The sequence below is a fragment of the Leopardus geoffroyi genome, chromosome A1 (genome assembly GCF_018350155.1).
Source record: "Leopardus geoffroyi isolate Oge1 chromosome A1, O.geoffroyi_Oge1_pat1.0, whole genome shotgun sequence".
Lineage (NCBI taxonomy): Eukaryota > Metazoa > Chordata > Mammalia > Carnivora > Felidae > Leopardus > Leopardus geoffroyi.
The window spans coordinates 181,953,673-181,969,590 of NC_059326.1; the positions used below are offsets into that span (position 1 = coordinate 181,953,673).

Genomic DNA, 15,918 nt, shown 5'->3' on the forward strand with positions numbered 1-15,918 from the left:
ATTTTCACTCATTTTGCACATCTTTAAACACTTTTTTATTTTATCCTGAACGAAGGAGTGTCTAAGATGTCATTCTCCGAAATTCGAGAGCACCATCACCTTCTTTCTCTCGTTTTTCCTGTCAATGCAGTCTTGCTGAAAATGTTCCTTTGTCCTCATGAAAATCTTCATATCTTCAGCTTTTCACTGCTTCCTCATTTCATGAGATTTTTGTAGGTATCCCTTGTCTCTTCCCAGCCTTGATAACAGATTAAGCTATTTCACTGACACTCTCATTAATGCCATAGATTCATGGCTTCCTTTTTTTTTTTTTTTTTTTAATTTTAGAATTCTGTCAATTTTCAACACTGAGTCTGTCCTTCCCCCAACTCGAGGTCCATTTTCTCTATTCCTTGGCTTCTGAACGTTGCTGGGGGAAGTTACAAATTCCATACCACATAAAACTCACTAATTTCTAACACAATTAGATTTATAGAGCTGCTTGGTAACAACTATCTACATACTGTTTTTTTATTATGTACATGAGGAGGTTTCATATCTTCTCTGGTCTCCTCAAAATCTTTGATTATTTTACTGGCTGGAAATAATCTTGATATCTATCCCATTGTCTTCACTTCTGACAATGTTAAATTTGTTTAAGTTCCTTTATCTTTCTCTTCCGTATCTCAATATTGTTGTGTATGTTGAGCCAGTATTTCCTGCCTCCTTCTGCTTGTAGAAGAAATATGACTCTTTCCTGTAAAAACTGAGAGCTACCTGTATGCTTTTGTTTTGACATCCTACACGTCATGATGATTTTACTCTTTTACCTTTCCACTTGTATTGTCTATTTCTTCTTTCTTTAGGGCCCCTTCTCTCCTGCTTACAAATATACTTAGACCTCCCGAATCCCAACAGAATTTTATATTTTTCTTGCTGTTACCTTAGGTTATCATCCAATCTCTCTTTTAATCTCTCTTTTACTCTTACCAAACTTTTACTCTTTTACTCTACTCTGCCAAAATGTTACTTTCATATTTAAAATTTACAATTCCATAAAAGACTACCACAATATCAAAGTCTACCACAATTGAGGTTACATATGTATTAATATTTATCATACTTACTTAAAAAATATTTTTAACAGAAACTAATAAAACATAACTCTAAAAGCACTACTATCTAAGCCCTTCCCCAAAGGCCATCACTCTCTTGAAGCAGACATCGCCATTCTCATGCATTGTTTGTATTTTGTATTTTTTACATTCTCTATATACAAAACACCTGCACTATTGTTTTTTGTCTTTAAAAAGTTCACAAAGGGTTACATTCTTCAATTTGTTTTCACCTCACTTTAGGCTTTTTGTTTTTAATGTTTGTTTGTTTGTTTGTTTATATTTTGGAGGGGAGGGGACAAATGTGATTGAAGGAAGGACAGAGACAGAGGGAGACAGAAAATGCCAAGCAGGCTCTGCACTGTCAGCACAGAGCCCAACACAGGGCTTGAACGCATGAACCATGAGATCATGACTAGAGGGGAAATCAAGAGTGGGACGCTTAAGTGACTGAGCTGCCTAGGCACTCCTCACCCCACATTAGGTTTTAAAAATTAAAGTCAATACATATAATTCTGTTTTATTAATTTTAACAATTGTATAAATGTGCACTGTATGAATAAACCACAATTTATTTATCTCTTTTCCTTTTGAAGGATTTATATCATTTTCCTTTCTCTACTATTACAAGCAGCATTGCCAATATTTCCTTGTCCATGTGGCAGAGTGTATTTGGAGAATGCTGTGAGAAGAGGAGAGGCTGGGTTGAACAGTAGGAATAATTTTATTCAGCATTATTAAACTGAACTTCAAGGGGCACCTGGGTGTCTCAGTCAGTTAAGTCTCAGACTTCGGCTCAGGTCATGATTTCATAGCTCGTGAGTTCGAACCCCATGTGGGGCTCTGTGCTGACAGTTCAGAGCCTGGAGCCTGCTTTGGATTCTTTGTTCCCCCCGCCCCTCTCTGCCCCATCCCTGCTTGTGCTCTATCTCTCTCTGTCTTTCAGAGATGAATTAGCATTTAAAAAAATCTAAATTGAACTTTAAAATGATTGTTCAAATTTACATTCAAACAACACATTGTATTACTGCTTGTTTCCACAAACCTTCACCCACACTTTTTATTATAAGACTTACTTTGTTTTGCCAGTGAGGTAAAAATAAAATTTTATCTTTGTGTAGTTTTTCATTTTATTGATTATTACAACACAGAGCTGCTTTTCCTATGAGTATTGTTCATTTGAGTGTTCTTCTCAGTGAATTGGCCATTTAGTAGACTTGTCCACTTTTTATTTTTATTTTTTATTATTGATTCACATTCACTTATTTATTTAACAACTACTTAGTAAACATCCACTGTTATAGGCACTCTTTTAGGTGCAGGAGAAACTTCAATGAACAAAACAAAATGGCTGCCCTTGTGGAGCTGACATTTCTGAAGGGGTGTAGATAAAGAATGGAATGAAATTAGTAAAATATATAGTCTGATGCAAGGTGACAGGCAAAATGAAAATAAAGATGATGCACAGTGAAGGGAACTGTGCAGGTTACATTGTGAAGTACTGTGATCGGGGTAGCGCTTACCAAGGGGAGATTCAAGCAGACTGTATATTGCTAAGGGAGTTAGCCAAATAGTTTCTCACAGAAAAAGGCATTTCAGACAAAGGAACCAGCTAGGCCAAAGTCTGTAAGGTAGATGCATGCCTGTCATGTCTTAAGATCAAAAGGGAGACTAGCCTGTGGCTGGACCAGAGTGATTAAGGGAGGAAGAAGTTGCAGGGGAGATGAGAAAGCCACTGTAGGGTTCTGAGCAGAAATCTGCTCTAAGGTTTTAAATGATCATGTGGGTTCTGTGTAGGAATACAATAGCAGTAGAGAGACCAGTGAGGAGGCAATTGTAACACTGGCAAAAGATGATGAGGGCTTGAACCAGAATAGTAGTAACATACATGATGTAAAGTGCACAGATTCTGGATATACTTTGAAAATAAACAGGGACAGGATATGAATTGTGTGTGTGAGAAAAGAGGTGTCAAGAACTGCTCCAGGAGGGGCACCTGGGTGGCTCAGTAGGTTAAGCATTGGACTTAGGATCAGGTCATGATCTCCTGATTCATGAGTTGGAGCCCCCCATTGGGCTCTGTGTTGGAGCCTGCTTCAGATTCTGTGTCTTCCTCTTTCTGTGTCCCTCCCCCACTCACTGTCTCTCTCTGTCCCTCAAAAATGAATAAATGTTAAAAAACTGAAGAAAAAAAATAAACAACTGCTCCAGGCTAGAGTTTGTCTTGCAACACTGGAAGGAGGGTGGTGCATCAATTGAGGTGGGAAGGCTGGGGGTGGATCACAGTTTGAGATGCCTATTAGTCATCAAAAGCAGAACTGAGTCTGGATGGATAAAATCAGCAAGGGTGTAAGTTAGAAAGAGAAGAGTACCAAGGATTGGGATCTATGGTAGTCTAACTTTAAAGTACTGTATGAGTTCTTAATATAATACATAGCTAATTACATGGGCAGCAAAATTCTCTCAGTCTGAGACTTCTCCCTTCATTATGTTCATGGCATATACTTTAATACTTAAGTTTTAAAATTTAATATAATTAAATTTATGACTATCATCTGAGTTTTGAGTGCTTTATGTTTTTTTTCATAAAATTTAAGCTTTTATTATATTTATTCCTAAGTATCTCACTGGTTTAAATGGTATCTTCTCCAGAGTTATGTTCCCAATTGTTATGTTGTAGGTGCATAGGATATTATTAGATTTTGTACATAGCTCTTTTAAGTTCTAATAATTTGCTTTAGATGTTTTTAGGAATAATGAGTGTATTTTTTTTCTTTTCCGCTCCCTATACACAATTTTTTCTTTCTTTTTTTAAAAGTATAATTTATTGTCAAGTTAGCTAATATACAGTGTATAGAGTGCGCTCTTGGCTTCAGGGGTAGATTCCTGTGATTCATCACATACATACAATACCCAGTGCTCATCCCAGCAAGCACCCTCCTCAATGCTCATCACCCTATGCACATTTTTTAAAAATCTTTTTCCATTACTTAAGACCATTATACAATGTAGAACAGAAAAGACAACAAAAGACATGGTTGACTTTTTCCTGACTTTGGAATGAATATTTTGGTTTCAGCTAATGCTATAGTGGTAATCATATTGCAGTACATAAGTGTAGTAAATCATCACAGTGGGGACCTTAAGTTTACACAATATTGTATGTCAATTATATGCCAATTTAAGAAAATCTAATGTAAAAAAATATTTCTACCTTTTAACATTTAGATGATGGCTTTAAGTTTTTGGTATATACCCTCATCATATTATGGATGTCTTCTTAGATTTCCTGAACCTAACATTTTTAATGAGGAAAGGGTGTTTAATTTTGTCATATTATTTTTTTTATATCCTTTATGATAACCATGTAATCCTTCCTCCTTTAATCTGTTGGAATATTTAATTACATTACTAGTTTTTCTAATGCTAAACCACCCATGAATTCATGAAGGAAATCCTTTCTGGTCACAAAGTATTTGTTATACTTTTCTTTATTGGGCATGCTAATAATAGTCTACCTAGTATTTTTGCATATAGAATTTTAATTGACATAGGCTATATATATATTACTTTCCTTGTTTTGCTTCGGTATCAAGGTTATACTACCTTTAAATTAAATTTGCAAACTATTCTCCCGTTTTATCTCTTGTTGAACAGTATGTAAAACCAAAGATTTCATGCTTGTGGAAGATTTGCTTAAAGTCACCTTTAAAACAATCAGGACCCATCAGGTCCATTCTATTCACATATATTTTATATTTTTACTGCATACGTGCTGAACACCTATAGGAGCCTCTAATTGCTCTCTTAACACCCTACATTGCCAGGATGATCTTTGTAAACTTTAAATCAGATCAAGTCACTTTCTAATGGTTTCTTATGGTCCATAAGGCCCTGAGTGATCTGGCCTTGACTGCCTTTCTGACCTCATCCACTGCCATTCTCTCCCTAACTGGATATGTTTCAAGATTAGCAGCTCTCGTTCTGTTCTTCAAACTCACCAAGCTCATTCCCACTCCAGGGACCTTGCACTATGTTGTGGCCTCTGATTGGAATGTTCTTTCCTTAGATCTAAGTTTGGCTGGCTTAATTGCATCATTCATATCTCAGTTCAAAAGTACCTTTCACAAAGGCTTCACCTGGTTTCTCTATTTAAGACATTAATCCCTCCTCCAGTCTCTCTCTACCCATTACCTTGTTCGGTTTTTGTTTGGTTGGTTGGTTTACTAACAGTTACCAATAACTGTAACTTATCTTTTTCTAACACATACCAATATCTGAAGTTAATGTTTTTATTGTTTTTTGTTTGTTTTTATCCCTCCTAACATAATGTAAGCTCCTGCAACATAATGTAGGAATTATTTCTCTATTATCCATTAAAATGTCTCCATGTCCTAGAACAGTGTGAAAACCTAGCAAACAGGTTCTCAAAAATATGTACTGAACACCTAAATTAGTGAATGAATAAAAGGATCAATCTCATTCTTCACAAATATTAAAGGCCATAAGTCCTAATCCTCACTAATCATTCATTCAACATATATTTATGAATCATCTACCTTGTGTTGGATACTGCGAGACTCTTGATAGACAGTGGTGAACAAAACAAGCCCTCTGCTCTCACTGAACTTATACACTGGTAGTGGACAGCAGTAAAAATGAAAACAAGTAAAATGTATTTATTATACCTTATGGTATTCTGGTAAACCAACTCTCTAAAAAATAAAAGCTCTGATTCATAGAATTTTGCCAATTTCCATGGTGTAAATACTCCCATCAGAGTCAGTTGCAAGCGTTCAATGTTTTAATGATTGTCAAAATACTTTCAGTGTTTTAACAATATTTTAACAAAAATTAACAAGACCTAACAAAACTTTTGAAAATTTAATAATTGGCTCTCATGAACATGTATTGTTGACTATGTCAGACAGCATTAAGTGATATGGAGAAATATAAAACCTGGATGGATATGAGGGAATTTTGAGAAAAGCAATGTTAGTCTGTAGAGAATGGCGAAGTGCCATTTGATCTGAGACCTGAAGGAACTGGGGGACCCATCATGCAAGCATTTGAAGGAAAGGCATTTGAGACAGAAGAAACAGAAAATACAAAAAGGCCTGAGGGCAGGAGCATGCATGGAGCAACAGGAAGGGTGGTATGGTTGTGGCAGAATGAGCAAGTGGAGAGGAGGGGTGAGATCAGAGGGCCTTAGAGCCCACTTCAAGGACTTCCATTTTTATTGTGAATGAGATGGGGCAACACTTTCGGATTGTAGCAGAGGAATAACAACATTAACAATACATAGTCATTTTAAATTATTAAGAAATGTCGTCATATTCTGCCTCCAAATTAAATAAGAAACCCAACAATATAGTATAGACATCCTACTTAAGTCATTATCAACTCAAGAGTGTATGTAGCAAAATCTTTTCATAAATCTGAAGAGGGATTTTACCTTACAAATGTAGGTTACAGATATGTGAGCAGCAAATTTCTTGTGGATAACTTGAAACACTTGTTTATAGTTCTGTCAATAACATGTAAATCTGGCAAACACAAATGAATGTTTGGCAATTGTTGGCCTTACTTAGGGTAAACATTATTCCATTATGCCATATTACAAATTTCCTTGGGAGATTATTTTATGATAGTCGTTTTGGTTTTTAAGGGGACATCCCTGCATTGGCTTAGTAACAGCATAAAGGATATTCACAGATTTTTATAAAACACTGATTTTTAATGCTAAGACTAGTTTTGATGTGAGTGACTTTTGTGCTAATAGCTTTTTAAAGTGCCACTTAACTGAATATTATAGCTAAAGAAGAATGTGAGTAACACTGCAAGAAATAATTTTGCATTTTGTATCCATAAAACTTTGGTCTTGGTTTGTGAATTGCACTAATGAGGTCTATATAGTTAATACCCACTCGGCCTTCTTACAAATGCATGCCCTGACAAGAAGAGGGCTGTGTAAGAGAGTGTGAATGGTTCTGCACAAACTCATAAGAAGCATCAGGGGAAAAAAATGAAATAGTTGCCTCTTATTGAGCACTTACTATTTGCCCAGCATAATGCTAAGCTCTTTGCTTATATTATTTTCATAATTTCTTTTGAGCTAAGTACTATTTATAGGTCAGGTTCAAAGAATTTAAGTGAGTCATATAAAGTCATGTAAGTTGCTAAGTGTCAGGGTTAGGACTTGACCCAACAGCCTGTGTTCCCACCTGCCAGGATTTTTCATGTACAGTTAAAGGGTCAGAGGTAACACCACCACATATAAAAAGCCTGCATTATGCCAAAGATGTTTCTCCTTTAAAAAATCTTATAAATTAAGTCACTAGAGGTTATGAAAGCTTTATCTACACATATGAACTTTACTTTTCTACCTATCATGAACCACTTAAAGTTCTTTAGTTGACATTCCCAAAAGATATTCCATAGACAACTAATTCCATGGGCTTTTTATGGTGTCATAAGTTAAATTATTAAATTATGGTGGCCAAATTAGTTTGAGATATACTGGGTGAACAAAGCTATAGAGGTTATTGTTGTTGCTATTGTTTGTTTTTTAGGACTTCTTTGATTCCTTAATAATGGTCTTTGTGAATTTCTAAGAGATCAGAAAATTCACTTTATTTCCTAAATATATTTGATTAAGGAATATTTTCTTCTCACATGGTAATCCATGGATTAAGTGCTTTGCAAGAGCATTATTTTGGGCAGTCTCTAACTTATCCTTAAGTTCAAGTTTATAATACAAATTGAAGCATCATATCTTAGAAGAGTGTCTATCCAAGAGTTCAGTATTATGTCTGAAAAGAATCAGAGCCACACACTGTTTGTTTCTGTTTTAAAGACTCTGGCACTTGTTCAGCTTCTGACAGAGATGTGTAGATCGCGCTAAAATCAAAGAACAAAATTGTATTCCTTGAAGATAACTCTTATCACATTCTTAGACACCACAGGGGTATTTTCTTTGTAACTGGTAAGATATTGAACATCACCCAAAAACAAGCTTGCTTGGTTATAGACACTGACTGGAGGCGAAGCCTAGATGCTTTTGTGTTTCACATGTCTATTTCCCATTTACAGTGTGTGTGTGCATGCGTGTGTGTGTGTGTGTGTGCACATACGTGCATGCACGCACATATGTATGTGAGTGTCTGTTTCTGAGAAACACCTTCGGGCAGGTTTTCCTTTTATCAAAATAACATAATTATCAGACTTTAGTCATCTAATCAGCCTGATTTTGCCAGGAGATAAAGCAAATTGTTCCCCAGAACCAGAAAACAGAAGGGGAGGGAATCTTCTAACTAACTGAAAACTTTGCTTCACTGGGTGTGTTTCTTTTTTGCCTTTGAATAAACTTTTCTCTGAGCCTAGCTCAGAAAATCAAACTGATTACATACTACATGAGGAAGGCATTGTTATATAGAGAGTGGGTTTTGAAGTCTGTAAAGGTTGAATTCAGTTTGACCCACTATCTTCCAAGCCATGTGACCATTATTATTTATTTTATTTTATTTTATTTTATTTTATTTTATTTTATTTTATTTTATTTTTTGAATCAATCATGCATTTATCCAGAAAATAGTTATTGATTGTCTTTTATGTTTTTAGACCTGTTCTCATTTCTGGTGTACAAAATGGAACAAGGCAGGTAAGTCTGAGCTTTACTTTCTTCATATATAAATTAGGAATGTATAGGATCATTAGTGAGAATTAAATGCAAATATGTATATAAAGTAGCTAATATAGTGCCTGGCACTCAAAAGGGGATTAATAAATCATAATGATCATAAAACCAAGTATGATAATAATAGTTAATGGTCTGAAGATTTCATATAATCAAGGATATTTCTTTGCATGGGGGAAAAAAAGCAGCTGCTTAAATGTGGGTTTTTTTCCTAGTAAATAGCTATCATTTCTAAAGTCTTTACTCCTTGAAGTCTAGATAATACAAGATGTTTTAAAGAAAAAAAATTTCTATCTTAGAGGAGCATCATTTTAAGCTGAAGTTACTACGAATGCTCTAATTCATACTGATTTATCAGATTAGTTTACAAATTACCTGGCATGACCTGAAAGAGAAGGAAGCTGAAAGGTACATTTTATTAAAAGAAATATAAAAGATCCTAGGCAAGGGAGCTATCATGAGAGCTATAATTGTAAAAGATTCTAAAAACAAAAACAAAAACAAAAACAAGGGAAAAGAATCAAAGAGAGAAGGAAGAGGACAGATAGCTACTAAAACTATGCAGTGGGTTCCCATCAGATTGAAAAGAGTTCCTATTAAGTTTCTAGAATCTGCATAAGCAGGAAACCCCTGTCTCACTCTCTTGCCTTATACTGTTCTCTCTTTGTTCATTATACTCAGTCATACAGATCTTCTTCTTATCCATCAAAGTCCAAGTAAGCCCCCTGTCTCACTTACATGGCCTTGAGGTTTTTGCATTTGCCAGAATTCTTCTGTCTATAATGGTGCACCCCAACATTTTCCCATGGTTGGATCAAAGGCATCAGCTCATTAGAGAGGTCTTCCTTTACCACTTGACTTAAGACAGCCCTGGATACTCTCTAACATACCACACTATTTTATTATTTACATACAATGTAATTGCCATCGTATTTACTATAACCCAAAATTTTCTTTTTTGTTAACTTATTTTTTAATTGTCTGAGTCCATCTTAATTTCTATAATGTAATCTCTATATACACAGGGTGGTTGACTATCTTTTTCACTGCTCTACTTCTAGCACGGAGGATTGTGCCTGCCATCTAGTAGGCTCTCAATAAAAAATTATTGAATGAATAAATGATTGAGTGCCAGCAAAGGAAAAAATCCTTCAAAGGGATGTTGAGAAATGGCAAAGAATAACTTTACCAAATTGACAATTTTGCCTAGGGCCAAAGCTGAACATAACATTAATAATGTTCATTGATATTTTCTGGACTAATTTTGACATCTCTAATGAAAGAACTGCTCTTTCATGCACGCAATTTTGGGAAATCGGTTATTATTCTAATCAATGTCTTACTAATTTGAGCAGTGGTTATTTTAAATCATCATAAAGGTGTTTTTGACCATGTGTCACATACAGAATTTTTACATTTCTATTTATTATAAAGGAGCGGTGACTTTTTAATTTATGTAGGGAGGATTAGAATTATGTAGCTACTTGTTGCATATTACATACTATCAGGAAGAAGAACAGATTTTATTTAAATGGATGTTTGGCAAAATATCATTACGTTTATTGTATCCCTCAAAAACATATAACCAATTACTTACCTTGTTTCATTTTCTTAATGACAAACTTCCTTAGTTTAAGACACTTAAAAATTTTTTAATGTTTATTTATTTTAGAGAGAGAGAAAGAGAGATAGAGAGAGAGAGAGAGAGAGAGTCAGAGTGCAAGCAAAGGAGGGGCAGAGAGAGAGAGATACACAGAATCCGAAGCAGGCTCCAGTCTCTGAGCTGTCAGCGCAGAGCCCGACACAGGGCTTGAAACCACAAGCTGTGAGATCATGCCTGAGCTGCAGTCAGACCCTTAACCAACTGAGCCACCCAGGTGCCCAGTTTAAGACATTTTTTTTAAATCCCACAATTTCCCTCTTTGCTATCACAATACTTCTAAGAATGTCAAATTTCTGCTAACCCACAAATAAGATATTCAATGCCAGTATGTCAAACTCAAGTTCTTATCCAGAGCTCAAAAACATCTTGTGCTACAAACAGAATGGCAATTACTGATGCAAAAAACGTATAGCTCCCTCAAGGCTTTTCAGAAATCTTGATTATTTAATCAGTGTTCTTGATTTGTAAGGCTAGGTAGTTGATGGCTCCCAAAATGTGTCACATTGGACATTATCCAGATGGAGTGCCAGTTTTCATTTAAGATTCAAGAGGTAAAACCCAACAAAAAAGGTTTTCTACCATCTCGGACTATAGCTCAACTTATATCAGATGACAAATAAAACCTGGCAGTCTGCTTTGCCCATGATTTTAAAACAGAAACTTCATTGAACTGTCAGTTACCAAATGAGGTGATTAACTCTGATGTTGATTAAAGTTTTATACCATGTTTTTATTACTGACAAGTTTCTTCTCTCTTTTTGGGGGTCTAGTTCTTTCAGTATAATTCTCACTTTATTCCTAAGATTTCATTATGTCATTTATGTTTTGATATATATACTTACTGGTGCTACTTTCAAGGACTTTCTATTGTATGCTTGAAAAATTAATGTATAATATGAATGCATAGGAGGAATCTAAGTCATGCATATTCCTTTCAAAATTATAAATAGTAGGACCATAGTGATGTTCAACTTAACTCTTCTCAGATATGCCTCTCTTTTGTAGTCCTTTCATTTGATGTGTACAAAGTTTCACTTTTTAAAAACTCTGCTCTTGATTTGCAACAATATCATCCCTTAGGTTGATAGCTCTCCCAAGAATAGGTGATAGCTACAAGGAAAGTCAGACAGGGATTGGACAACAGCAAGAAGTCAGACAAGAAAATCAATAAATAATGTTCATTAGTAATGATACTAAGAAACTCACATGAGGTTAAAGGTCCAGGAGACTGAAGTCCAAGAGTTGTAGAAGCAATCACTTCAGATTTTCAGGATAGAGAGGAGTCAAGATCCCAGGCTGTGAGGTGCATTAAATGAAGGGCACCAATGGTCAGTCAGGGCAAGAAGCTAGCCTGATCAAAATACAGGATTACATTTGTTGGATGCACCCTCTTATATGACATTTCCCCTTTCTTTAGCTTTAATTATATGAAAGTTCTTTCAATTTCCTTAATAGATCTTGCTCACTCTCATTGTGGGTCATTTATAATATTTTGTCTTTTTCCTAGAGCATTCTTCCCTGTTCTCTACCCTTTCCCCATTTTTCCCTGAAGTTGTCTCTCTCTCAGTTTTCATTTCCATATCAGTTCTAGCAGAAACATTTTACTGATTGTGCATGTGCATATTGTGTATCCTTAGGGCCCTGTATATTTTCCATCAGAACACTTGGGCTGTAATAGGACTGCTGGTTACCAGTCTGGGTCAGTTACCAGGTACTAAATACCTCGAAGGTAAGTGCCACATTGATTTTTATGTGTCCCTGTATCTCTAGGATCCAGCATAGCACCTTCCAAGTGTTCGATAAAATATTTGTTAAAGCAACAAACATTGCTTATGGGTGTGGGTGGCTGTGGACGCTTGGGTATTAACAAGAAATTGATTGTTCCTTGTTGAACAGTGAGCATTAATAGCAGTAGAAAAACTGATATCTGCAGGGGCAGGGCGAAAGGAACTGAGATTCTTGACAATGATATAGGATGAGGGTATTACTCTGTGGTACTCCATTCAGCAGCCCCTGGCATGCTGGTTTAGATATTAAGAAAGCAGCTAATAAGTAATAATGCTTTCCAATCTCACTGCACTTCTACCCAAAGGATTTATTGAGTTTTATAAACACTGATCAATCATCCTTGCCCCAATGAGGTGGGTAAGAGTTATTATGCTCATATTATGAAGAGGAAAACCAAGGCAGAGAGAGATTAAGTGGTTAACCCAAGGTCAGGCAGTGAGTCATGGAGACCTGGCACTTGGACATGGAGTTTTAAACTTGCAGCTCTCTGGGGGCGCCTGAGTGGCTCAATTGGTTGAGCATCCGACTCTGTCTCAGGTCATGATCTCACAGTTTGTGAGTTCAAGCCCTGTGTCAGGCTTTGTGGTGACAGCTCAGAACCTGAAGCCAGCTTCAGATCCTGTGTCTCCCTCTCTTTCTGCCCCTCCCCTGCTGACCCTTGGTCTCTCTCTCTCTCTCTCTCTCTCTCTCAAAAATAAATAAACTTAAGAAAATAAAATAAACTTGCAGTTCTCTGCTTAGTCTATTTAGCCCTGAACTAGAAGTTGGATGCCTTCCTGAACCCCCTAGGAAGGATGAGTAGCTCCTCTTTCCATGCTTTCCCATTACCATTGGCATCACCATTGCCACATCTTACTGTATGTCAGGCATTATGCCTAGCACTTTCTATATATTAAGTCACTGAATCCTGGAACAACAACAACAACAAAAATGAAATAACTTTTATTTTCACTACTTTAAAGATAAGAAAAATTGGGTGTCAGAAATATAATTAACTATTAACTCCAAGTAGGAGACTTGGAATCCAGACCCTTGATTATCAGAATTGAAAGCCTATGCCATATTCCAACATCCTACAACTTAAATCCTTGTGTACATGTTAGTACAAGTTGGGATCAGATATATGGTATGAGCAAGTGATATAATTCACAAAGGGTAGCACAGCACTGGAATATAATTAATTACCAATAGATGTTTGTAGAATAAATAACAGAAAGAAGCTGAAATTCCTCCCAAGATCATAGGAAACTGGAGCTAGGGTCCAGCATTTGAATGGCTCACAGTCACAGAGGATGGGTTGATACCAAGTTCACTGCTTTCACTCATGGATACAGACACTACTAGGCGTGTCTGTATGTCCTCTCATGAAAGGGAAGTTGAGACATAATCAAGAGCCATCTCAACTACACCTTCACATCTCCTCCATCCCAGCAAGACATAAGAATCTACCTTTATCTTTTCTCATTTAAGCATGTATAAAGAGTATAGGCAAAGGTTAACATATCAAGAAAGTCATTGCAATTCTGCTCAAATTAAGGAAAAATCTAGATACTACCAAAATATCCAACAAGTGAGTATTAATTCAATTTACCAATATCTTACAACTCCTTACAGGTTGTACCATTAAAATGCTTAAAAGTGATTTTTAATATGTCATCAGTACTAGCACCTGGTTAAAAAAAAAAAGGGCAGGTTGCATAATAATAAATAGGTATGGTCTTGTTTTGTGAAAGAAAATAAACACATAAAACTCTGGCAGGATATACCCAGAGAGTTAATAGCTGTTATCTCTAGAAAGCAGGATTGTGTGCATCTTTCTTTGGTTTATCTATATTTTTTCAATCTTCTGAAATGATTATGTATTGTTCTTGTAATGAGAACAACAGAAGTTATTTTTAATTTTGAAAAAATAAAATAAAACAGATGCCTCAGGGAAGAATGGGTTTTGAACCACTGGAATCCTAAACCAGGCACCAGCTGCCACCTGAAAATCTAGGCTTTAAAATAAGCCACAGCCTCCTGAACATACCCAAGCATGTGATCTCCCTCCCATGCCACACATACTGTTCTCTGATATAAGAAATCAAATGATTCATTCTGTTCCCTTCCACCTTACCCTGACATAGCAAAGACGGAATGTGCACTATTTCCAAATCAAAACAGGCACACTGCAGCAAGAGGCACTTCCAAATGATGGAATTAGATTAGAAGTTAAGACAAAATATGTTTAACTGGCTTTTAAAGAAATTTGGTGGAACACATTACTATAAACAGTACATTTGGGCAGCCAAACAAACTTTGCCTAGAGAAAATCAATTTTGCTCCCCAAACAATGAGAAAAATTACTTTAGATTCGACATTAAACATTGTCGTAAGTATTTTTAAGAAGCATTTCTATAACTCTGTGTAGAAATAGGAGTCAAAGGATGCCTTTGTTACTATGGTAACAGTCTCCCCGGGAAGAGCCAAGGATGAAGTAGCATACATCCGCCCTGCATATATTTGGCCAATCAATAAACAAAAGACTTAATCTGCATGCATCACATTAGGAAAGTGGTCAAGGTGTACATGATTAGTAAAAGGGTAGGGGGTATTCAGGTATTCTGGGTTCAATCAGCCAGCCTAATTTTCAGCTGAGCTTTGTTAACACTTTCTTCATTTAGAAACCCATTATGAAGATAAATTATTGCTAAAATGCCTGTAGATACTTGAAAAATGGAAATCTTCATCACAGAATTTTAACATAACAGTATAACATGCAAGGTGGTAAACTATGATTAGGAGTATAGAAAAAATGTGTACTATAGTGAGAAACACACACACCCAGGAACCCAGGAGTAATGATAACACTAATAACAACTAATATTTCCTGAACATTTACTACGGGCCAACCATGAGCAAAACGTTTTCCATGATTTTTCCTCTGACTCTTTTAAACAACCTTAACAGTTACTACTATGAGTTCTCATTACCATTTTTCAAATGATGTGAGAACTACTTTTTTTAAGTGTTTATTTATTTTTGAGAGAGAGGCAGAGACAGAGTGTGATCCAGGGAGGGTCAGAGAGAGAGGGAGACACAGAATCCCAAGCAGGCTCCAGGCTCTGAGCTGTCAGCACAAAGCCCGATGAGGGGCTCGAACTCACGAACTATGAAATCATGACCTGAGCTGAAGTTGGACGCCCAATCAACTGAGCCACCCAGGCACCCCGATGTGAGAACTATTTTTAATCTTGTTTTACTGATGAGGGAACTCACACTACAAGATTCAAGTTAGGAGCCCAAGTTTCCATCTTGGGAGTGTTGGAGGCTAGGGTTCAAACCAGAGCAGTAAACTATCGTGGTGTCCTCTATCCACTACACCCACTGAACTTCCAGCTTTGCCAGTGATCAACAGCATGGCTTTACGAAAGCGACTTGACTTTCTGAGTCTCAGACTCAGGCTTTTGTGAGGTTATAATTACACAATGTATTTTAAGAGAAAGCACATAATAGGCCCTCAGTACATATTCCTTCCTTCCTCTTGAAACTCTTCAGTTCCTCAGAATCAATATAGGTTATTGTGAATGTTAACAGGTCTTGACTTAAGCAGCATAAAAGAGAGTTGAGAATTATTGGAATAGTAACATCTCATTTTATTTTCTGGGTATTACTTCCTCCTCCTTGAACACATGAAC

At 36.2% G+C, this 15,918-nt stretch overlaps 1 protein-coding gene across 13 annotated transcripts in view; it reads right to left on the bottom strand.

Moving 5' to 3' along the window:
• The window catches only part of TENM2 (teneurin transmembrane protein 2), a 1,977,527-nt gene that overhangs the window by 1,285,920 nt on the left and 675,689 nt on the right, over positions 1-15,918 (bottom strand). For all 13 annotated transcript variants that reach the window (XM_045502305.1, XM_045502315.1, XM_045502361.1 and 10 more), the window contains one exon: positions 11,660-11,804. The gene's annotated coding sequence lies outside the window, so the exon portion shown is untranslated. The remainder of the gene's footprint in view (positions 1-11,659; positions 11,805-15,918) is intronic.